We start from the raw sequence: 25,985 nt of genomic DNA on the forward strand, positions 1-25,985 counted from the left end.
ATTTTGAATAACGTTTACGGCTCGAAATTTAAATGGATGGCGAGATTTTTATGTACACGATAAAATCAAATATTTGACTATTTGGTCGAGAGGGCTCTTAGACTCTATTACGTTGAGAGTCACTGAGCGTCTCCGAAGAGGCGATCCTTACGCCGCGCCGCGGAAACAGGCCCTTTTTTTTTTTTTTAATTTTTTGCAATCTTTGTCACCGGGTCGCCCGTGTTTCGAAATTCATTTTACGTGTCGAGGCGCCGCCACGGGTTCCGTTTCGGAGAAGCGTCTTTGTGACCCCCTATAAGTGCCCCCTTCGTCCTCCACCGAACATCTGCTCGTCGTCGTGCAGCTAGGAACACTTTTTTTTTTCAATCGCGGAGGCTTTGACGGAACAGAGCGCGCCTTATGCCCGTAAGTACTGAAAAAAAAGATGTATAAATCACGCTCTTGTCGCGATGCATTCGTGTCTGACTTAATTACCGCTACTAGTAACGGTAATGAAAATCAAAATCGAGCGTCTGGTCTAACGGGAGTGTCCGATGCGCGCGTGTGCGTGCGTGCGTGGGTGTGCGTATGCGTGCGTGCTGCGCGTCCACGGTAGATTTATCATCTCTTACTTCACCAAATATTCGTAATTAAACTGTTAAGCGAGCATCCGCTTCGTTTGACGAGATACGAGATACGTGAGAATATACTTTTTTTACAAAAATTGTGATAGATTTATGTCGGTCCTTCGAGCTTCCATCTCTTGGTGCGTGAAGATCTATTGTCTCACACATATATTTGAATCCAGCGAATCGTCGAAAGGTATAATACGCGTTGTGGGTCTCCATGAAACGTGTAATACACTACTTGTACTTACTACTTACAAATCGCATTCACGTCGGGCGAATCATTCTCTCTTTCTCTCTTTCTCTCTTTAGTAAACGTGAGTTTTCACTCCCCGTGTCATCGGTCATCGCAGGCTCCTCGCCCGAGATTACGATACCGCGGTCCGTTTCGGCCGGCCAGCTTTTCTCGATTCGGTACTTCGTCGCGCGCGCTCCGCACTGCCACTAAATACGCCGGCCGATCTCCGTAATGGATGGTTTCCTGAGCAGACGACGGTGGACATGTGAGAGTGCGACGAGGCGGAGGACGTATACTTAACCCGAGGAGGAGAGACGGAGAAAGAGGATAGACGGCGAAAGAGAGAAAGAGAGAAATCGTCTCTTGACCCCGGGGTCTCGAGGAAGGCACACTAGAGAAGAACATCGTCGTCTGCGAGAGGAGGGGGAGAGAGAGAGAGAGAGAGAGAGAGAGAGAGAGAGAGAGAGAGAGAGAGAGAGAGAGAGAGAGAGAGAGAGAGAGAGAGAGAGAGAGAACGGAAGCTGCGAGGCAAGCTTATTCGCTTGCTGTAAGCTTATCTCCTTATCGCGTTATTGCGTTGCTAGATTTTTGCGAAATCCGAATGATCGGAGATCTCGTGCATCCGTTTCGACGATGATATTCGGATGATCCTCGGATCCCGCCGATCGTTCCCGATGACGAAGATATAGAATATATCCGTCTTTATCGCGTCATCGCGCATTACCGATCCGATCGCGCGTCGGCTTATTCGTGCGATCGGCAGAATCCTTCGGTCGACTGGTTTCATCGGCGACTGGAAAGGTGCGAAGTGAGAAGTCGATCCTTACGCGCGCGCGAGAGAGACTTCAACAGCTGTGTTGGCGTCGTTCTTGACCTGGCGGAACAATGTGCGGAATCGGTGAATGACCCGGCCGGTGTCCGCGTAATCGCGAGATCGCTCCGTGATTCTTCCTCGATGCGTATCGAATAGACGTGGAATTAAAGAGATCTATCGGAGCGCGAATAAACCACGGCCTCCACGTAATTATAACACGAGAGCTCGCGCGGTCTTAAACGCGTTTTTGCATCGACGTACCGTTTTTCGTCGTCTACAACTCGATAATTGCCGCCTAGTTTTACCTTCGTCAGTTTTTTTTACCTCGAATTTATCTCTGAATTAAGAATGTTTCGTTGCAATCGCGTCGGCGCGGAATATAATAAACGCCGGATTTTTAAGGGTCTCCCGAACGAGCATTCTCAGCCTCGTCTTCGGATGAATTCCGGGAAAGCGCGCTGAATGAATTACGAAAACGACGACGCACGTGCGTCGCTTCCGGCGTCGTGGCGAATCACGACGTACTTCCGCCGCGCCGCCACCTTCTATACGACGAGGCGAGGGCGCGACACAAAACGGCCACGTACTTTTCTGAATTACGTGAATGCATTTACAATGCCCGGCGAGATTGATAAACAGCCTCTCGCGCTAAACCTGGTCGTCGCATCTCGCCGAGGAATCTCGTGAGGCGAACGCGCGCGCCGAATCGAATCGGATCTAATCGTTCGAAGCCGGATGGAATAAAATAATTTCTAACGATAGACATATGCGTGGATGTTTTTTCAAACATCCTCTCTCTCGTATGCCGATTATCTCGAGCCAATCTCGTTTGTATAGGGCTTCGCTTCCCCCCCTCCCCCCCGTCGTCGTTATCGTTAACAGTCACCTTGTTTCGAATTGATAGAATTGAAATTAGATCGAGATTGGCTTAGAATGTGCCCACATGTTACGCAAGTACCGACTGCTCCTCGATGTAACGTCGCACAATGGACGATTCATCATGACACAGTCCATGCAGTCGCGATGCGTCGAGGGACAAACGATTCGTGGTCCACGGAAGCGACGTTTTCCCCGTGGGAAAACACTCGCTCGCAAGTTGGAAAAATTTACCACGCGTATCTAAATGTGTCAGTGACGCGGCGGTTTTCCCAATCGCCATATGCGTATTTAGATCAAAACCTGTGGATTCAGGCACATTTGCATCATGAAATAAATTTAGCATATAGGTGCACTTGAGGTGTGCATATGCACACACATATACATAAATATACACAGCACATTTAAATGCATGATGTGTTTCTTTTGCATCGAGCAGCGAGAGGCACTTGTGTTTTCAATTTTCCTCCGGAGAGGGTTTTGTTCTATGATAAATATGGCCTAGATATATACGCATTACGACGTACGATCTATTTCAGAAATGTTTTGGCTGTCGACGTGCCTCGTTCGCTCTCAGCCAATGGAAATGGCACGTATATCCGCGAGCGCGAATCGATAAATCTTGATTCGCTTCGCGGCAGCGCCCACAGGCGCCGAATTATTTTCATCACAAAACAGGCCCTTGTTTTCACACGAATATTTGGAATCCATAAACATATCTATAAATATATATATATATTGATCTAATTTATTCTATTATCAAGACGCTTTTTTTTTTTATTTTACGCGACAGCTTTATTGAAATAATCGAAAGCAAAGACACCTCGCGGAATAATGATTCAACGATTCGTAATTATTACGATAACAATAGATCGCGATAGGGATGAATGGCCGGTTTATCTTGTACACTTGTACGGATTGTGAATCAATCCGGCGCGCATCGTCGAAGGTCGGGGAATACGCTCTCGTTTAATTGTGGACGGTCGTGAGTTATTTTTGACGAATGTTAGTGGTGTCAAGGCGGACATAAGATTGGCCGTATTACGCCGTCGTTGCGTCGTGATATTCGGGGCTATTAATGCGTAAATCAATCTACGTATCATTCTCGGAAGCGGCGCTCGACACTCGCGGAGATGAAGTTCAGAGAATAAAAATCAGTGTCTATTTTTTTTTTTTTTAAATTCAATCTCGACGATATCTCTCGCGCGAGAGAAAAGATACGAGCCCGTATCACGAGCGTCCGACTTATTCGACTATTCTTATTCCGATCAGGGAGAAAATCACCTGAAATTCCGACACGCTTCGCGCGCGAACGGGGACAGGTTGCCGTTTTCGTAACGAGGCCTTATTTATCTGGCTTTGGCGCGCGCGATTCGCGCGGATTGCATCGGCGACGTCGAACCGGGACCACCGCGGCGCGACGAAAACTGGTTTCCCTCTTGAATGAATAATAAATACAGAGCGCGGCACGAGGATCCGTTTGTATATGAGTGCGATTCTCCTCTTGGTGCCGCGGACACTCGGCGATACGTCGAGATAAGCGGGTACACGCGCGAGCAGCGAGCAAGCGAATTCGGTAGTCACGCGATGTAACGAGAGACGTCGGGCCGCTCTCGCGTTTAAGTCAGGATGCGAAGCGAGATAAATTAAAAATAGTCGCCCTGAACCTTCACCTCTATACAGTACCCCCATCACTAAAAAGAGTATATGGCATAATAAAATGCTAATTTTGTGGTAATTTATTGCTTTAATTCCGAAACTTGTGCTCCTACCCATTCGCAGAAAATTATTAGCAGAAGTGAGGGTGCTGGTTTCACGTTGAGCTAGCGTCCGTATTCCTGAAAAACACGTATAGAGTAAAAAGCTGCGCAACGATACCGAAACTGTCGTTAAGGAGTTCACGACATACGATGAATGAATTTTTATCAGTCATCACATCTCGCGAGCTCGCGAGCAACAATGGGTGCTTTCCATTTAGTGACACAAGTCGACACAAGTCATTCTTGATGGCGCATTCAAATAATAACAAAATACTTGAACAAGTCAAGATGATAACTTGTGTCAGTAAATGGAAAGCCCGCCCCTTGTTTCGCAGGCAATGAAAATTTATATTTACGGATTGATTCGTAGAGCGCGTGAAGGGTGAAACGCGTCCCGGAGGGATTTACGCTCTTTCGACAGAGAGATATTCCTCGACGTGTCTCTCATTACAACGTGATGCGCGAGCCCGATAATTAAGAAATTTTCTATAGCTGTCATTAATATAGGCAGACGCGATACACGTCGATGACGTACCACCGCTGGCTGACAGTCGCGCCGGAGGCGACTTTCGTTGCCTCGCCGTAAGCATGGCATTTGTAGAATCACGTCGCACACCTGCGCGAGGGCTCACGAATGCCCGAGGGGGTACACGGCAGCGACATAAAAACGCGGTTAACATCGTTACGTTTCCCCTGTATCCATTAGCATATCCGATTACGATTCGCAATCCCTGCTTGTGGAACGAGATAATTAGAAAAGATTGCCGCGTTCGTTTCGTACGCCAAGTCGAACAACACCTCGAGCGCGCGAGGATGTCGGTTTTTCTACTTTATTTCCGCGCCCGCTGCCGCATATAAAGCTGTAATTTCCGTTTGATGATGGATATCGCCGAATTGCAAAAAAAGCGTTGCGCTTACCGGCCTTAATCCGAGCGCTCTTGGCAGCGTCTTCGCATTGTAACCTGTGCAATTTGCATAATAAAAGGTGCGCGTGTAATAATATTGTGACGATGTGATGAGGGAGGAATCCAACTGTTAGCAAATTGCTGGAATCGCGGTATTAATTGTAAGATGTCGTTTAAGCAATCATCTTGAAAACGATTAATATACAAGAGTTTTTTAAAAAGAGATTCTCGGAATAGATACACGAATGTAAAATTGCCACCGAGACTGTCGACGGCTTACCGATCGCGTCGTCGATCGATGAATCGCGTCGCGGTGCGGTTTATATATATAATAGTGGTTTATGTCCCTTCGCGCATACCACCCCGAAGGGAAGAGGCATAACGCGTTCGTGACACGATCCAGACCCTCTCGGCCTAGGCTCGCCGCCGATAAAATCTCACGTCGCTAAGCCGCGGACACGGAGATCCTCGTTTAGGAAGAAAAATCTGGTAGTCGTGCCGTGTTATTCGATGGCCAATCGAGATTAGGGAAGGCACGATCTCCGGAGCAGAACGGTCTCATTATTTCGTGGCAACGACTTCCACCGGCGATCATTATGCCCCGTAATGATGATTAATGACTGCGTTACGCGCTTTATCATTTTAGATAACATTGCGTACGAAGGGATAAATCACATTGTTTCCGCGGGCAAATCGCGAAAATGGTCTTACATCGTATAAATTAGTATCTTAATCGCTTAAAGATTAGCGCGATCGTCTTATATTATTATTATTACCGTTTATATCACACTGATAAATTCGCAGTGTCAAATTATATTTAGTTTGAGTAATTTTTAACCATTCCTATAGATCACCTACTCAATATGCCATTAATTTAACTAAATTAATGTTAAAATAATAAATTTCAACACACACGACAGTTAAAAATACAGTGTTACTTAACTTAAGGTATTGGTTTAAATTTCATCTTTTAACATTTAACAGTGTTATATTATTTTATTTTATATGAAATTACAATCATAATGTTCGGCATCAGGTAACGTATAGCTGAACGTGAAAATTAGCGCGTCAACATGTGATGTTTTTTCTTGTAACAAACGGTACGCCTAGACAAACTTATATTTTCTAAGACTCGGCAATCTCATAAAGATTACATACCCGTAATAAAATTTTGAAAATAAACATTCTCAAACAACGGACCACCGGAGACTTCATGTGCTCGCAGATGTCTTCTTCTTGGCTTTTAGCTCGCGCTCCCATCGTGATGCATTCTAGGAAGCGCTACGGAGAAGTCGGTGCAGACCCCTTTTGTTTACCGTCCGCGAACCACGTCGCATTGTCGTAACGTAATTGGCGGAACAAGCGCAACGAGGTCCAGAGATTGATCAGCCCCTTTCTTTTCCTTGAGATTCGTCGGAACCTTCGGAATTGCGCTCTCGTTATAACATTCGATGACGTTCGTTGCGACCAATTCGTTATGTAATACCCACGAATATTACGATACAATATCGCTTTGAAAAGCGATTGCATAAATTGATCGATAGATTCCCGTGCGCTAACTATATTTATGTAAATTAATATAATTACGTAAATTATTCCATCATTTGCGCATTTTATCATCTCAGGATTTTTTGTTGGATATTTTTGTCCGTCCTTCTATCTCTCGACTTTCAGCTACTCGGTCTTCTTTATGCTCACGCCTGATCCTAAATGCTACCTAGCTCTTTTTCACGCGACCACTTAAAGCTTGAAGAAAACGGGACGTGGGACCGGAGAGCCGTCCGCCGTCCGCCGTCTCTTAATCGCGGCACTCCGCAGCCGCGCGGCCGGTATTATTATGTGGTCAACCTATTAGGGACTCGCATTATCAGCCCCGGTGAGTAGGTGCATAAGGCCTGCCTCCCTCCCCGCTCTCGCCGCCACCTCGCGTCTTGCTCGACAAAGGTTCCACGATTTATCGCGCATCCCGCGATAAATGTCCCTTGAATAACGGCTACAATAGATTTTACGACGTGTGCTCGTTAAGCAAACGCGACGAAGAAATATCGGAGGTCTCGGACCTCTACTTATTTCTCTGAACGAGTTAACGGCGATAAATCGATCACCCTATACGATCGCCGCAAAATTGAACGGGCGAAATTTGCGATTTATTCCCTCGCAAAATCCTCTCGCACGGAATAATCTTGAATACGGGCTCGGTCACAATGAGAAAAATATAGAATAAGATAAAGAGAAATAAGGAATAAGGCATGTTGTATCTCACTTTAATGTACGTGCGTACTGAAGTGAGATGCGACATTCCTTTATTCCTTATTCCTCTTTATCTTATTCCTTATTTTTCTCATTGTGACTGAGCTTTAATCGTATACGATTCGCCATAGTTACACGCTCGCGCGGTCGTTCGGCGCTTTTGCGGCGGTTTTGCTGGTTCACGTGTTGAGCCCGCGCGGCCGCGTAATCGGGGGGAGCGTTAGGTCGGAGCACGCGAGAACACGAGGAAGGAGGGCGGCAGCTATCGTCGAATCGTCACCGTGGCACGCGTCTCGTGCGCAGCCGGTGCGTAAACCCGACAGGATCCACCTGTCGATGAAAAGTATCGAGAGGAGTTCTCTTCGCTCTCTTTTCCATTCCCCCCCCTTGTTCGCTTCGCTCGTCCGTTCTCTCAACCACCGAGCGGACGGCGCGATGTAACCGCGTTGAACAAATAACCTGTTACGTCGTAACAGTTTCTTCGCCCGGACCCGTGTATAATCCCCGTCTCTCGTTAGCGGTGCCCTTGTATACGCTTCTCGTCTTCTGCCTTCCACCGTTCTCTGTCGAAGAGAGCGAGGGAGATAGGCGCGACGCGTCCGTGCCGAACAACTACCTGTCGACAAGCGGAAACGCAGCTCCCGATACCTCTGGGTTTAGCAGCCTCTATATCCGGTCGCGTATTTATATACAATTGCGATTTCGTGCACGCAGAACGATAATTAATTTTTTATATCTTTGATCTTCCACTGGCGAAATAATCCTTATTTATCTTCGCGTTCTAAAAAATTAATTAATGTAATTAACACGTAAGTATTAATAAGTATCCGGTCAATTCATGTGAATTTCTATTAAGATTCCTTCTCGTCTTTATGGTTTTTAATAACGCGATACGTGATTCTTGGAGTATAAAATGAAATCGGCGCTTCTCCGAGGATTGCGGGGAGGATGACTCATTAGATATCTACCGGTCTATTCTTTCGCTATTATGCGATATATTATCCAATGCCGCGAATAGAGTCATCATTTGTTTTATCTTACGCGAAACATTACGTGTGGCGAGTATGGCAATTAGTGAATTTAGATTCCAGCCGATAAATTAGTAATGTGCGGCGCATATGTACGCGGCAATATAGTTCCCATAAACCATTTGGCTGTCATAAATATTGACTTGTATAATTATCACGGCGAAAAAAATTTATCTGCGATATATATCTTGTTGTTCGTGTGTAATAAGTGTATATTAAGGTTACTTTGTTATCGTACTTTCTTTCAACTTTCAAGCTGAATCGCGAAATAGAAACATTGTATATGTATATTCTTATCCATATTTGAAGCTTTATTATTATTTGCGACTTATACGAAATCTATTATCAATTTCTACCAACATTGAAATAACCTTTGCAGTTGTATTATTTTAAAAAATCATATAAAAATATACGCGATAACTATACGAAAGTCTTAGAGACGTTTCTCTTAAAATCGTCAGGTTCGCGAATAGTATCGATTTTATCGGCGACGTTCAAATAAACGGCTCCGTTAGATATCCGCTGCGTGTCACCAAAAACAGCGATCGGCTAGAACCGAGCGTGGGTTGGAAGTGTGAAACGTTACACGATTGCCGAAGGCGGAAATGTATATGCAAACGCGGGACAATCTTGCGGTCGATGGCGATTGCCCTGTGGCTTTTAAAAAGATTAGCGCAGTCGGTTAAGCGGGTAACCGCGAGCGAATGTGACGAATTTACGCGCCGCTTCTGACAATTCGATTTCGTAGTCGCCCAAGACCGGAACGGACGCACTCGGGATAATATCGTCGCTGGTTCGACGGCTAAGCGGATATTTCGATGCTAATTCCGTGCGGCCGGACGCGCTATATATCGTTCGGACTCGTTGCGAAGAAAATTTCGCCAGCCTTGAGAAATCTAACCTGCTTTTTACATTTGAGATATCAAAGTTGATAAATTGTATAAATTTTTTTATTTGGTTAAAGTTAAAATTTTATGTGGAGTTGGTAAAAAGAAAAATCTAGTGTATTCCTCCACACGCGCGAGATTTTAGAAGCTAGAAAGGACAATCTTAATGAACTCGCGTGCACGATTTATCGTCTCGAATCGCGTGATTCCGCGTATAGAAAAGCTCCATCACGCTTCGTTCTCGTTAACAGAGTTTTCGCAATACTGTAATACTTCATGTAATGACACCGATGGCCCACATTTGACACGGGCCAGCGCATGATTTACGCACTTATCGTGCATCCCACTTTAACGCTCGCCATACCCGAGACATTTTATTGCAAAAACTTTGTAATGCGCTCAGCGTCCGACGCGTTGTTTAATCGGCGTAAAGCCGCGCGTAGGCAGAGTTTTTCTTCTCGGAATCCATTTCGAAGGCAGTGCCTGCCTTCGTAAATATATAAATACGTACGCGCGCGTGTCTGGCGGTTATTAATAAATTTCGCGGCAACGTCAGTACATCAGTAGCCATGGCGAATCTCATAACGGCACGATGCACGTCGGAGAGATATATTAACGCATAAAAAAGCAATATTTATACGCATTGACGTAGTTGCACGCGTACGTAAAATTATTCATTTTTCGCTTCGATTTTCCCTGCGTTTTCCAATCTTCAGGTATCAAGAGTTCAATATCGATTGTTGATCGTTAATAATAACGCACAGCGCACGTGTTGCTAATCTTTTTTTTTATATTTCTCGACGATCCATCGTTAAGATTTAATTAGCTGGTGCATTCAATATATCAATTACAATAATCTATCGTGCTTTAATCAAATCTGGGGTTTTTGCTTTCGGGATCTACGGAACAAGAAAACGGGACGACGCACGGACGGTGCTAAAAGAATCATCGCTCTACCGACCTGTAAGTTCTTATTTGAAATTCCCCTCGTCGAACGTAATTGGGTACCGTCTCTTCGTCGTGATCACCGAGCGACTTAAGCCGGTTCTACAATACGTCGCAAACGATGGCAACTGCTAGTTGAAAAGTGTTATTTCTGATTGCCGATTACCTGTCGCCAAAAAAGGTAAAAGTTCGCCAACTCTCTTTTGACAACCGCAATTGACAACCGCAACGTGAAAATAACACTTTTCAACTAGCAGTTGCCATCGTTTGCGACGTATTGTAGAACCGGCTTTAGCGGTACGCTCTGTGCGTCAAGGATTAACTGTGTAATTCGCTTTTAACGGGCATTATCGTTAATTCGATCGCGCGATCAACAAGATGCGGCGATCGCGAGGAAGAAACCTGCCATAGAACGGTCTCGTCCCCGTTTTGAATTAGTTTTTCGACCGAGTATACATACGAATACAAACGATCTATAAATCGTGAGGGCGATCTCGAGATAAAAATATATTTTAAAGTACCAAGACCACCGAATCGTGTGGTATTTACGAATATATACTTCTTCCTGCCGCGTTACGGTTGACGAAAGAAAGTTGCGTTTTAATTTCGCTCGGCGGGAAAGGGGGCCATAATCACGGCCATGATCCAATACGAAGAGCGTTCTTGAACGACACTCGACTTTCGAGAGGAAGGGTGGAAAGGGCGAGGGGGAGGATTCCGCGCTTGGACGATGGAGGAGGAGAAGGAGGAGAAGGTTGTACTACGAAGGATGGAGAGAAACGTTCATTATTCTATTCCGGCGAAGCGAGGCCAGCAATCTGGTCTTATAAAATAAACCACTCTAGCTTGCCCGCGGTCGACGCGACGCGTCAAATAAATCGCAGCTCACTTCTTATGAGCTTATACTTGCAACTTCAATTCTATATACCTCCTGCCTCGATCGTCCACCCGTCGTCCTTTCTCTTTCTCTCTCCGTCTGACACATCCCGAATCTCTCGTCTTCTTCTCTCGTTTCGCATGCATGAAATAAATCCTTTGCGGGCGCTTTGACGCGCAAGGCGGAGTGAGAGAGAATCGAAAAAGGACGAAGGACCGAGGAAAATGGCACACAACGCGCCGTTACATGTGTTGCACGGTTCTTACCGTTCGAAGACGTTTGTATTGAGAACACGTCAGTCAGTGGTTCGATTTTTGTGTGGAAATCGTAAATCATGCTTACTTAGCCGCACAGAAATATTTAAGTAAATCTATAAGAATATACTTTTGAACCCATTTTTGAGTGGAAAGATATTCAAATCTAGAGAATTTATAAATTCGATTTGATAACATTTTTGTGAAAGATCTTTTTAAAGAGTTAAAAAATTAAATTCCATGTCTCGAACAATTGCGTGAAATCGATACTGTTTGGAGTTCCGTTAAACGGACTGTCGGAATCTTGTCTCGGAAAGTGACGTTAATCAGCAATTTCGCAAGAGACAGACTGGATATCGCCGGATGCAAGAAAGACTCGTGCAAGCCACGCGATCGTGGACAATACGGGAGGCAAAGAAACGCGCGTGTAATTCAGAGCGTGTATATTATCGTTCGCGCGAACCTGCTCGCTCGCGGCGTTTTGCTGGCGTAAACACCGGAAGCGAACACTGTTACTCGCTTTATGATTCGCTCGAGACAATCTCTCGCGGCACTTCCAGTCCATCCAATCCGCGTGCCGAACGGTTTATAATTTAAGAAAAAGCGGCACGGGGTGAAAACTAACGATTATTTTTGTGCCGAGTCAAGGGGTAGGGGAAAGTATCCCGGGATATCTGAAATTCGAGCGTTTCGTTCCACAACGGCGCCAACTTAGTCCAGAGACTTAAGTCTTAGACGGAGATTAAGTTGTCCGAATCGCCAACCATTACTTTACGAAATGTTTGCCGTGTCGTAGCCAAGAAACGTAGCGCGGCAAATGATCGCGGAGTCGCAGGCGATTTACTCTCGACGATAATCTGATTCACCGTCGAGGGATCTCGACAGACGCGCGTTTCTAGATCTCTCTTCTTCCCCTCTTTGTCGTTTGCTCACGCGCGCGCGCGCGCGCGCGTTCCCTTTCTCGATCTAGAATTTGGATTAAAGAAGACTCGGCCGAGAACCGTCGAGAGACACGCGAGGGAAGAGATTAAGTAAAGCCGGAATAAATTACCTCCCCTTTCTCCCGCCTGCTGAATAAGCCGCCTGGTCTGGCCGAGAGACGCGTAGGGTGTAAACTCCGCCGCGTACACGTCTTGCACCGGTAGAATGCCATCGAGTTAATAGCTTTGTTCTTTAGGTATAGCGTAAAGTCGACTTTTATTCAACGTTATCTAATCAGACCTTCGAAACACGACGAGAGTCACGAAGAGAAGTTGTCAGCCATATCGTAGTAGGATCTTTTTTCGCTCCAAATTAATTAGTCAATTAACCGATCACCTTGCCGCGTTTCTTAATCGTTACCTGCGTGGTCTCTCATTATCAATGGTGGCACGAAGAAGGACTTTATGATAATGAAATAAAACGAAAAGGAACAGGCGATTAAATCGTCGTTCTGCCTTCAAGGTTAAGGTTTACAGAGTTGTTTCATTATTTAGTCAACGATTTTTATCCTACGATTTTATTACGTCGTGTTAGTTTGTCGTGGATATATTTAGGGTGTACCCCTTAACGTATTAACCATTTTAATGTTATCGAAAAAGATATTCTCGTCGAGGATCTAAAATACACTTAATATATCTGCTGTTTAGTATTATTGAAAAGGGGAAAGGGGGAATATATACTCGACCAGGATGGAAATTTTCCATCGGCGGGCCGTTCGGTCCGTGCGCGCTGTGAGACGCGATCGAACGCATCGGGAAATAAATGGCACGAGTTCACTTTAATCGACCAACGAGGCAATACCAATTAAACTTGCATTCCCGAACGATGTCTTCCCGCTCGCATGCACGCACGCGAGCAAAACCTCGTAGCTTATCGATACATCGCGCGCGTTATCGCCCCGATCCCTACTTCCGATGATGCATATGCATTTTCGCGCATTTCCGCGATGTAGCTACAAGCTTGCACGTCTATGCGCTTCTTCATCGTTAAATCGATCATGTTTATTACTGTTTGTCAATTTATTTATAATTTATAAGAGATATAAATAAGTATACCATATACATAATATTGTTTTGTTTTAATATTACTTTGATTTGCTGAGTGAACAAAAACAGCGGTTATTAGAGCACCACTAAAGATTTCAGGCGAAATAGATTCAGTGAGACACTTTAATAAATTCCCTAACAATAATAAAATTTTCTACGATAAATTTTCGTTTTACATGAAAAACTCGTCGACTTTGGCGAATTCTGACGATGGACGTCTGCCCACATTCGCCTCGTGCGTCTGTATCTTTATCTATAAGTGCGAAGCAGGCTGCGTACTCACTATATTGCGATCTCTTTTCCGAGAAAACTCCTTCGACAGCGTCTCGAAAACTCCTCTCGGCCCCTTCACGCTCCGGCTGCTGCCTCCGTGATGCCTCTGGCGCTTCTGGCTTTTCTCAATCCGCTCTCAGGAACCCCGGTTCTCTCTTTCTCACCCTTGGCGAGCACCGGCGCCGATCACGAGCAACGCACCGATGATGCACCGTGTTGACCGGGGAAAGGGTTGAGGATGCGAGAGGAAGGAGAGATAGCGAAGAAGTGCGTGCGCCAGAGTCACTACCGAGAGGAGATTCGCGTTCGCTGCGGAACGAACGAGAGCTGATTCACTGTGCACGCATTCCCGCTGTTATTTCAGGCCGACGCGTCGGACGGCGGCGCGTCTCGTCGTTATAGAAGATCCTCCTTTGCTCCTCTTTTCCACGCGCGTTTCATCCTTCGGCTCTCCCGGATTTCTCCGAAAAGTCTCGCCTTATCCGCGACTCTCTTAATCCCGTCACCGAACACAAAAGGGTCCATCCATTCACTGACACCGTGTCTATCACTCTCGGAAGACTCCTCGGTCTCTTGTCACTACGAATGTCACTGGTTTCGCGATTGCGCTCGAAATTATCAGTCAACACGGCAAAATTGTTCGATCGACCGTTCGATCGGCTCTTTTTTGACAAACACGATGCTCCTTGCTTTCTGACTGACGGTTATATATATATATATATATATATATATCTCTCTCTCTCTCTCTCTCTCTTTCCTTCTCAGTCTCGTCGAGGTTGCGACGTCGCGACACTGACGATACGCGCCACTACTCGTAGCAGCACTACTCCGAGAGGAGGATGTACACGAGGAAAGCTCGGGGCGAAGTGCCAGAAGAGCCGTCGCTTGAAATAACCGCTCGTCTCCACGCTCGTTCCCTCCGCAACCCCTCGTGGTCTTCCCCACTACGACGAATGCCGCCGAGTGCCGAGATCGCCGGCAAAACTCCAAACCCCACTACCATTCTGACGGCACCTTCCCTCTCGCTCCCGTTCTAACGCCGAGCGCCTCCTCCGCGCGGCCTCTTCTTCTCCTTCTTCTTCTCTCCTCTCCTAGCCTATCCTATCCTCCCGCCGCTCGCGCGCTCCGTCGTTGCGTTGCATTGCGTCGCCTTGCGTCGCCTTCACATCGTGCGTGCGCTACTCGTATCGTACGCACACGTGCGCGCGATGCAGTTTTCGCGCCATTCCGAGATGCGGCGCGCGAAGGCCAGGACGGAATCTTCGTTTTTCATTCGCGGTTTCAGGTACTTGTCGAGTTGTTGGAAGTCATTCCGCGTATCGACATTTCTCCACATAACTAAAAACTCTAAGAAATTCCAGCGCTAAGATAGAAAATAATAAAAAAATAATTCGGAATGTCGAATTCTCTCGAAGTCGAGCTCCCTCGACTTCGCGAGAGTTCGAACGAAAGAAATGCATTTCACGGAGTCCCGTTTCGTATCGGAGCAATCGCGTGAACAGTCACCTCGCAGGTAATTCCGAACGCTTCACGGCCACCATCTCGATGGGCCGCCCCTATTTTTCTTTCGTCCCCTCGTGCCACCGTGTCCGGAACACATTCGGGACATGTGTTGCCCGAACCTCGACCACCTTTTCGTTTCCCTCCGAGACATCCGAGACACCATGAACGGCAATGGTGGTGAAACAACCGAGATTACTAGCCGCCTCTCTCTTTCTCTCTCGGTCTCACTTCTGTTTCTCTCTTTTTCTCCCTCGCCGCCTTCGCGTCTCCCTTTCCCACCCCCTGGCGATGTCTGTCTCCGCCCGTTATTTATAGAAAGCCACGATGACTCGCCTAATCGTAACGACCTCGCGGCGCAGACCTCACGGATACCTATTATTATCCAGTCGAATTAATGAAACTCCCTCGTGGCCAGCCGTGTTAATTTATACTTGATGCCGTTTGTAAAAGGGACGCGCGTCGTTTCCTACCCGTTCGCTCTTTAATTTCCTTAATTTCTTCTGATATATCGAATCGCTGATACTTTTGCTCAGATCGCATACTTTTCCTCCGGCTTGTCGTCGCACCGAGTAAACAAGCTTTCGCTCGCGATACTTAATCGACGATGTCGTTAATGAACCGCGTGCGCACCGCGAGATAACTCGTCGCACCGGGATCTCGTTCATCTCCCGTGCGAACGCTATAACTCTCTCTTTCTTCGTGCGATGTGATTCATTGATTTATTTTTATAATTTAATGCTAAGTGGTCGCGAGTGCGCGACCGCGACGCGGCACATACCTGAAGATTTATCTGGGACACGCTGAAAGAGCATCTTTGTCGCGTCACGTTTTTCTAAATATAAATCTTTATGGTGCCCCGTAAGGGAACGAGATCCCTCTCGATCCTTTCGACTGCGACGGAGTCGCGTCCACGCGCCCCGTATACGAATTTATCTCGCCCGCCGTGGAATGAATCCATCCAATTACCGATTCTGCGGTCGTTCCTCTCCGAGAGAAACCGCATTAGGCGCGTAATTTCATATAAGCGCGCTGAGCTTGAGAATCCAGCGGAGAATCCACGCGCGATCGGTACCTTCGATGGATATTGTTCGTTTCTATAAGCATGCCGTCCCTTCGTCGCGAGATCTGTATCTTAACTCGCGTTTGTTTGCTCCCTCGTATATACGTGAACAGATCGTTATTCACCGCGGATTATCTCGCTAATTAGTACGTGTCGGTAGATGCAAGCGTATGATAGGACGTTATTTCTTGCTGTCAAGCTCGGCATCGCGCCTCGGCTGTCACTGATCGAAAACACCTTAAAGCCTCTACTGTCGCTCGCGGGCTCTTCTCTCTCCGATCGGAAATGAACGCGGGGGAAACGAATTAGAGCTCGGTCGTACGTATAAATATAGTAACGTTAGTAACGCGAGAGAGAGAGAGAGATTGATTGATTGATTGATTAGTTTAATATGCCCAAACACAGTTATAGGGCAAAATTACAGAATAGCAAAACTTAGAATTCGACATAATATTAGAAGTTACAGTCTGTAGATAATACAAAGACAAGATGGCAATTATGTCGCAATTCCACTATATATCTTAAACGTAGCTAACTAAATAGAAACACCGCTGCAAATAGAAACACCGCAGAGAGAGAGAGAGAGGAGAGAGAGAGGAGAGAGAGAGAGAGAGAGAGAGAGAGAGAGAGAGAGAGAGAGAGAGAGACATTGATTGATTGATTGATTGATTGATTGAGCTTTATTAGCCTTCTCGGCTAGTGTTTTTACATAAAATATCGTTAAATTAATTCCTCTACATGAGGTACAATATATTCTCTTAACCTACGTTTGAAAGGCTCAATGTTTTCGCATTGCTTAATTTTTATCGGCAGGGCGTTATACATGTTCAAACCTTCATGTGCGCTTCTCGTCCTGCGATATTGAATTCTAATATTCTCAGTCTGCCTCGTTTGCCGTCCACTCACATCTCCTACTATTTCTATCCTATTACTTAAAAATGTTTTGGCATTATGCCTCTTACTGTCTTAAAAATAAAAATACATACATTGTACATTAGCCTCTGTCTTACATTCATAAACTTAAGGGTTTGCAGCATCAATTCTACCTTTGTATATCGCGAGCACTGCAGTATGACTCTCATGGCACGGTTTTGTGCCACTTGCAGTCGATTCAGTTGCGTCTCACCCATGCCTATTAACATCGTTGCGCAATATTCAAAGTGAGGCGCTATGATAGACTTATACACAGTACATCGAGTGTACGCCGATATATCATTTCCTATTCTATTCAGAAAACTCACTTTTTTCTCTATTTTCTTTAACATATAATCACATTGGTTCTCCCAACGGAGTTTACTATCGATCATTACACCCAGATGTTTCGTTATCTCGACACGCTCAATTATAGTTCCATCCAAACTTCCATCCAAAGAGAGAGAGAGAGAGAGAGAGAGAGAGAGAGAGAGTTGCATTGCGCGCGATGGCGAACCGCACGCACGCGTCCGCGGAATGCGTATCGTGCACGGGTTGGTTAACTCGCGTACCCTAAGTACGAAGCCTGGTAAGCTTGCAACTACGATTTATCTCGAGCTAACATTCGCTAATGTGAAAGAAATAGCGTTCTTCTTATATAAATAAAATATTTTTAGTCGTTTGAAATCGCGCGAGAAAAAAAAGGATATACATATATATAGATGCTGGTACAAATTCGAACGAATTTCGTCCCCGAGGGTATTTTTGATTTACCGCGGAAAGAGCGCTTTTTCGAGGCGATACGAGACGAAGCAGGAATTATGAGACACGAAGAAGGTGTGAAGTCACGTCGAGGGAGCGAGTGAAACGAGCGCGGCTGACGGAATTATTATTCTCGCTTCTCGACCGTCTGTCCGACGTCTCTCCCTTTCCACGAGCTTCAGCTCTCAGCTTTCTCATGCAGCAAGGTAGCTCGTTATAGTTCCGCGTATGGGGACATCATCGGAAGCGTTTATTTGTTCAAGGTTCAGTGAAAACTCATAAGTATATATGAAGTCATATGGAAGTTTAGAGCTCTGTCAATGTTTGAACGATTAGTTATAGCTAAAACGTTGTAGTTGACGATAGATAATTGCTTCTGAATACAAAATTCAAAGAAAAAGTTCATAGAAGATTATTTCGTTGTCGTACTATTAAGTTTGTTTGAGAATAATATTCTTTGAAATGCTAAAAAGCATTCATTGTGATAGATCTATTTGCGCGATAGAGCTATCACACACACTGTTGGAAAGATCTTGAAAAAGTGTGGAAACTTGGAACGAAGGAAAATCTTTCGTCGAAATTCTGTCGGGAGAATTCTTTCAGTTGTCATCGACCTAAAACCATGAATTGTCTCGCGGCTCTTCCCGAGAATGCTAGTCCCGTTTTTCGTCGGCGCTTCCTCTAATTTTATTTTTTTAACGACAGGCGGAAGACTCGATAAAATATAGCGTTTATCCGACCTCTCTCTCTCTCTCTCTCTCTCTCTCTCTCTCTCTATTTTTTTCTGTATCTTTTTATATTAAATATTCCAATAATTTAACTCGTGAATTATTTCCATGATATATTTATCGCGAAATAAAAACTGTTATTTATTTTGTGCTATTTTTGAAAAGTGTTATCTAATCTTGTAAATAATGAATATATAACGCGAACCGATAGTGTGACTCGGTTTCGACGTAGTCAACAAGGAAATCGTAACCTGTCGCGTAAATTTAGAACATTGTTTTCCGGCCGAGTAAATTCCAGCGTGAGTAATCGCTTCCTAAATCCGGCCTCGCCAATTTCGACGAACTTTCGCCGTGCCGTGGCAACCACGCGGATGTTTGAATAGTGCAGCGTTCGGTCACTGGTGTGCAACAAAAGCAGTTTATAATGCAATTAAATTCTCTTGTGTGATTTAAATAATCTTTGAATTTTTGGAATAAGCGCGGAATTAGATTACAAAAAAGATACATATAGTTTTACGATTACATTCCGTGTGACAAAGACTATTATTCGTTTCTTTCGGTGCGCTTGGTGCGCACCGCGTTTATTATTAACTCTTTTGGATCGACACGCGCGTATATCTCTTTGAAGATCGCGGTCTTCGGCAGTGGCATAACAGAGAAACAGCGGTTCTAGGTACCGTCTTCGCGAAAAAGCTCTGCTTGCTCGAGTCTTTTTAACGCCTCGCTAAAGTCATAATATTCACGGCAAACGAGCGCAGCAGTTCCAAAGCCACGTTCTAAGAAGACTGTCAATGTCGAAAGTAATTTTTTGAAGTAATAATCTATATGAGGATGTAATTTTGTAGAGCCATTGACCGAATATCTATTGAGGGGAAAAACTCTTCATACATTATAATGCCCTATTTTTTTCCAATTTTCTGGGAACTATAACGAATGAATATCCCACTTTGACCGCAAGCGTCGTTGCGTGAAATCATTTCCTGTTCTTCGTCCGCGTGCAATGGACCAGTACGAGTTCACATGCGCCCGCGTAGTCGTAAGTCGTATGCGATGCACCTGAGGGTGTCGATGGGGCGGGGGAAATGCCATGGGATTGAACGATGACAGGTCATTAACGGCGGAAGATGGAGAAGTCTCGGATGATTGACACGCTTATTCTTCAACTCTATCCTATTCAATGGTACAATAACATTAATTAATAGTAGTTAATTGCGGACAACGGAAAACGCAATAGGGACGTGTTGTACGAGAACGATCACATGCTCGCCACGTTTTTCCCATATAGCGCTCGTGCGCGATGCCACCTGAAGGTAAACGACGCAGGTATAGTACGCGGGCAGATCGTTAACGAATGGAAGGAAGCAACGGGTAGCAACCGGAAGCCACGCGCGGAGATGTGACTTGCTAGGTGCGCCTCCCGTTGGCTCCTGCCGTCATCCATCGCGCGCGCGTCGACGAATAACTCGTGCGCCGACGGTGACGGTCAACAACCGAAGATATCGATGCGTCTATTCTCGTGCTCCGCTCGTGCGATGAACCAGAGGTTCGTGCCGTCAGCGAGTGTAAGCTTAACCGGATAATATTGACGTGAATTTTAAATTCGGCACCCGAAATACGCTGACACACGGAATTCTCCCTCTCCCCCCCTCTCTCTCTCTCTCTCTTTTTTTATGCGCGATTTACTGCGCGGAAACTACGTTGAAACTTGTTGGCGAAGACGTTGGCCAAGATTATTTCTTTTTCCGTCAGCTTTTTTTCGTCGTGTTTGCGAACCGTGCAATTTTTTGTAATCGCGACAATTCTCTATCTTATCTTTTACAATTAGTGTTGTTTATCGCGCATTTACTCATCTTGATACGAGTTACTATTACTCATAGCAGAATGATAAAATTATATGAAGAGGAAATAGGTTTATATATAGAAATCTGGGTTTAATTAAAGACTCGAGAAAATTTCAGAATAATTTCATCTCTTTTTTCTAATTAAGAATACATGTGTATTTCCAAGGATGGTATACGTGCGCTGTTTGGTGACGACTCTTCAAGATGTTTCGTCCAATTTTCACGGTGCGCGAGCGTGAGATTTCATGGGTGTGTCGAGACCTGCCGAACTCGAGAGATTTCCCATAAGAGAGTTTTCGGGTAAAAGGCGCGCTCTGGACCAACAGGCGGGCCGCAGCTTCGGATACGCACCGGGCCGGAAAAAGTTCTCTCATTGCGGCACTCCTTCTAAAAAACGCCGGAAAAATCTGAGGGAAATGCGAGGGGACGAAAAAAGCGGTGAAAGTCGTCGACGAGTAGCTCTTTTCGGGTGTATCTTCTCGCTTTTAAAGTTGAAAAGTTAATTAAAAAATAAATAAATAGCACAGTAGAATAAATTGTCTCAATGTTTATCGAAATTAATGCTATCGATGAAGAGGTTTTGCCGATTGGCCGTTGCTTTCAGAGTTAGAAAGTTAATTAAAAAAATAAATAGCACAACCAGAGTAAGTCGTCTCAATGCCAATCGAAATTAATGCTATCGATGGAAGGACTTTGCCGATTGGTTGTTGCGACTGAGACAAAAAGTAATTGCGAAAACACGTTGCCTGTCAGACCGTTGTCATCATCTGGATAGATTACATCGCGCGCCCTACGGACCTGTGCCTAGTGCCTTCCAAGGACATTCTGCGAGCGAAACTTTAAGAACTTATCCCCGTCCCGCGTTGATTTCCGAATGTTTCCCAAATCGGCAAACATTTATTTTAATCTGCGTGATCTTCAAAATTGTAATGGCAAAGATAGGATCTATAATGTCCTCGAATCTTTCGTGATTCTCGAATTTCGAATATCCTCCCTTACAAAAAAGTATTACTAGCTGGTTAGTAATAAATACTTATTTTGTGTATTAATAATACTAAAATTAAGTATTTATTAGTACTTGAATCACTGTGATCCAAGTATTGCATAGTATTTTATTACTGGTCAGTAATTTATGAAAGTAGTATTTAATACAGGACGAGTATTGAATACTTAGTATTAAATTTCTGATGAGAAAGCATTTAATACTAGGTGAAAAATACTTGTGTAATAAATACTTGTGTTGAATTACTGATGAGTATTTCAATGTTAGTACTGAAGTACTGAACCAAGGATTCCATGTGTAATAAATCACTGGCCAGTATTTTAATATTAATACTCAAGTACTGAACTGAATATTCCATGTGAAATTAATCACTGACCAGTACTACAATTTGTATAGAAACATTATAATGGGTGTAATTCCTGATAATATTAAGGAAAAGAGATAAAAGTAAGGCACAAATACATTTTATAATATATGAAGGTCTGTACTAATTCGTCGTGATAAAAGTGTACAAGTTTTGAAATAGTACTAAAGATATCATTTTAATATCTAATTCAAAATTTTATTACTCTTTTTAAACTGAATTTGTTTTCTAAGATGATTTTTGAAAAATTATATATTTGTGCTGGTTATAACACATGTAGACTATATATAACACTTACATCAAATTAAGAAGTAGTCTACCACGTAAGGCAGTTGGCTCACGATCCAGAGGTCCCGAGTTCGATCCCACCAAGGTAAGTGTTTTTTAAATACGAGAAAATATTTATAATTATAGACTGCATCTTAAGAAACAAATTTAGTTATAAAATAGCAATAAAATTTCGAAAAAAAAATAATTTTTTTTTATGCCGGGTAAATATCGGAAATCGAAATATCGGTGAGTAATTCAATACTAAGCACCAGTAGTTCTGTGTAGTATTAATCACTACCTATAATATTTATTACTACCAGTATTTTCTCAGTATTTCCCAAATAAATATTGACAATATTAAATCACTGAGATTTTAAGTATTTAGTCAGTAATACTTTTTTGTAAGGGCTGTATATACAATTGTACGTTTCTTTAATACATTAGGAAATACTGACTTTTTAATGAGATTTTAAATTGATTTATACGTTTAGCAGCGATTTTTAGACAGGAGAAGTTCGAGAGAGGCGGCTATACGGCGAACATACGCGCGCGAGCGCCTTCGATGTAATTACCCACGTCACGGTCGGCGGCGCCCTTGCGAGCGCACCTGCCCAACGAAACAGAAACCTCGGCCGTAAGTAATAAACGCTACGCTGCGTCGCGTGCGCTCGGAATTACGCACGTGCGCGATCGCGTTGTGCAACGCGTTTACTCGCGGCGCGCGCGCGCGAGCGATTCGACATCTCGGAGGCCGAATGGTTGCACGGCCATTAACGCCGCGGCTAATGTCAAGTTCATTATTTCGCTTGACGAAATAATGCCGATCTGCGAATAAATGGCGCCCGTGTAAGTTTACCGAATCGGGTACGAGCCTAATGCAGTCGCATTTTTTAGTCTTTGTGCGCGCACATCCCTTTCTCGTCTTGGAGAAAACTCAAACTCGAATCTTTTGCGAACTACATTTTGCTGCTGCTTTTTTAAAAACTGAATAGGATAATAAGGAGATGATCTCCGGTAAAAAGAGTTACGTGCGTCGAGATTTTTTGGTTAAAGGTGCTTTAACAGAGGACAAAGAGAAACGTTGGAACCGGGTCACCGACTTGCGTAAACGACGGGAACTTTTCGAGATAAAAGTTGTCAGTATTCTGAGTATTCTCAAGTGAAAGGAGGCACCCTTGCTTCTTTTTCGCTGAGAGACTTGCGAGCGAGAACGAGTCCTCGTAAATCCCTATTATTCACCTGGAGAACCGAAGACAGATGTCACCTTCCTGAAAAACGGAAAAAAAAACCTGTTGATCGTGTCCGAAGGCGAAAGCAGCGTGTGGCTATAACAATAAGTTTTGGGAACTCCAGGTCTCTTTCCCGCGATAATTATTTTAATTATTTTATCGTAATTTCCAAATTTAGCAAAAGTATCTAAACATCGATATGGTGTCCGCGAGATGCTCTACGATCTAAAAAGAAAAAAACCTTGTAATGATCGGACTTGAACGGGCATAATTATCGCTCGGCGTATACTTCGGTTTTATACGAACGAGCGATAAAGCCGAATAATAATTTAGAATTAAGTACCTCATTGACAGCAGGTAGTAGACACGGCGCGCCACGAGCAACGCGATGATTATATACCGGTAGTGCGGCCGTAAATCAGCGGAATCGCCGCCGACTGTTGAGCCGCGCCGCGCCGCGCGCCGCTCCGCGCCGTTCGCCATCGACGCGACGCGCCTGTATCTTCGCGCCTTATTTGTAAGAAGTGTTCTCATAGCTCAACTCCCCTGTGACTGCACGACATTCCGCGCGTCGGTACGGAATGATAATAAGCGGAATATTACGAGGAACAATCTCCTCCGGCACTTTTGAGATGTCGTGGGAAAAACGTTTCACCTGAGATCACGCGTTGCAATTGCGCTTAGAATTCTTAAGACGATTCTCTCAAGACGATTTCGGAATCCTGCTGCAACAATTTGAAAAGAGAATAATCCGTGCTGAGTAATTGAGCAAATCAATTTCCCATACAAAGAAGAAACCGACGAAAATAATAACCCGAATTATCGAAAATTGGCACGTGCTCCGAACACGTTCGCGACCGTGCAAATCGGGACACGAGCAAATCTCTCTCTCTCTCTCTCTCTCTCTCTCTCTCTCTCTCTCTCTCTCTCTCTCTCTCTCTCTCTCTCTCTCTCGCTCTCCTTTCGCACTCTCGATCGTCTGTAATTCGATGCAACGATTCGGACCAATGCTTTCGCATCCTCCTATTTGGTCGCCGGCATTAGGAGCGATTTAAATTCATGGCGATCGAAATTAAGGTCGCCCCGGACGTTTCGCTCTCGCCGGACCGTTTTACCGTGCCATTATGGGACGCCGAGAGAGCCGTTCATAGACGACTCATTGTATTCAAAGGTGTTCGCCGTTATAATTTTCGTCTCGCGATGAAAACGAATGTGCCGCCCGGTTCCCTAGATCGAATTCCCGCCGACCAAATAGTTTCGCGATTTAGGCGATATTGTTCTCATTCGCTTTTCTCTATTAATATAATTCTAAATCTACGAAATTATATTTTATTTAAAAATTTGATTTAATTGGGCTTGAAAGAAATTAAACATATGTATATGTTTATGATGAGGCTTTGAAGGGAACGAAATGCATTATACTTATATGCGAATCAAAATTATATTTTGTATAAAATATTAATTTCTCTCACTTTTTCTTGCTTTTTTTCTTAGCTTTTTGATTTTACAAACTGACAGATACATTATAAAGTTTAACATATGGTGGCAAGTACAAACAAAAATAGTATTAGGTAGAAGTTGGGAAGAAGGAACAAAAGGGCAAAGGACAAAACTGACCGGAGGTAGAAAGTTACGTAAAAAAGCGTATAAAATTTACAGAGTAAGCATGTGTCTTTCTGCGGAAGACTATAAAATAGTATTATTTTTTGTGGTTTTGCAATTCCTAAATTTGTTCTCCAATATTATTCTTATACAGATATCTTCAAATATCGATTGAAGATATCCTTGGAGATGCAACTCTCGAGGCTAAATATAATTTATCCTTGAAGGCTTTCTTTCTGTCTCTCCCTCTTTCTCGTTCGTTGTTTGCGTCGACACGATTGTCAGTCCGGGACGATCTGTAAATTAACGGCAAGATCGGCAGGATTCTCACGTCAGGTTCAACCCCATCGCATTTGAAGTAGGATTTCGGAGATTCGAAGAAAGGGTGGTCATCCCAAAAATCAAGATGTGGACGCAGTTGTCGTTTAGAATTCGAAATAAGCTTTAGCTGCGCTATCGGATGCGCTAATCGCCTCGCCTTTTGATAATAATCAAATACCGGTAGCAAAAGTAAAATTTTTTATAATTATTAAATAATTATTGAAATCATATCAGTCAATTATTGCGTTAATTCTGTCGTAATAATTAAATATCTATTCGAATCTGGCTTTGCAGTTTGCAGTACGATGAAGAGAAGCGCTGCTCCAAGAGAGAGAAACTGGTAATTGAGATGCACAATACGTTCTCACCTGTCGACGAACAGCAGCCATCTTCGTTTTCGATTGCCGAAACATGCCGCTAATTATTTATTCCTCGCGTACACGACTTCTATCCGCGTGCGTGAATCTTCGGAACAAGTTGAGCTTTCGAGGAACATACCAATGGCGATATTGAATGAGAACGTCTTAAAATCTGAGATAACTTTCGACATTTACATGTCTCTCTTAAATTTTTAATTCAGAATATGCGAATTAATTGAATTTATATAACGTTATTTAATGAGGGTAATATCAGTAAGCCTATATTTGCATT

The 25,985-nt window shown here is 44.1% G+C and overlaps 2 protein-coding genes across 3 annotated transcripts in view; one reads left to right on the forward strand and one right to left on the reverse strand.

Annotated features, from left to right (window-relative positions):
• The window catches only part of LOC143905263 (fibroblast growth factor receptor homolog 1), a 37,772-nt gene extending 23,089 nt beyond the window's left edge, over positions 1-14,683 (reverse strand). Inside the window, exon 1 of one of the 2 annotated variants that reach the window (XM_077420562.1) lies at positions 13,750-14,683. The gene's annotated coding sequence lies outside the window, so the exon portion shown is untranslated. The remainder of the gene's footprint in view (positions 1-13,749) is intronic. The other variant, XM_077420561.1, reaches the window with a different exon arrangement.
• LOC143905262 (colorectal mutant cancer protein) overlaps positions 1-25,985 on the forward strand; it is a 130,028-nt gene that overhangs the window by 2,154 nt on the left and 101,889 nt on the right. The gene's annotated exons all lie outside the window — the stretch shown is intronic.

Source organism: Temnothorax americanus, unplaced genomic scaffold (genome assembly GCF_048541705.1).
Source record: "Temnothorax americanus isolate GAGA-0224 unplaced genomic scaffold, ASM4854170v1 Scaffold6, whole genome shotgun sequence".
In the NCBI taxonomy this organism is placed as follows: domain Eukaryota; kingdom Metazoa; phylum Arthropoda; class Insecta; order Hymenoptera; family Formicidae; genus Temnothorax; species Temnothorax americanus.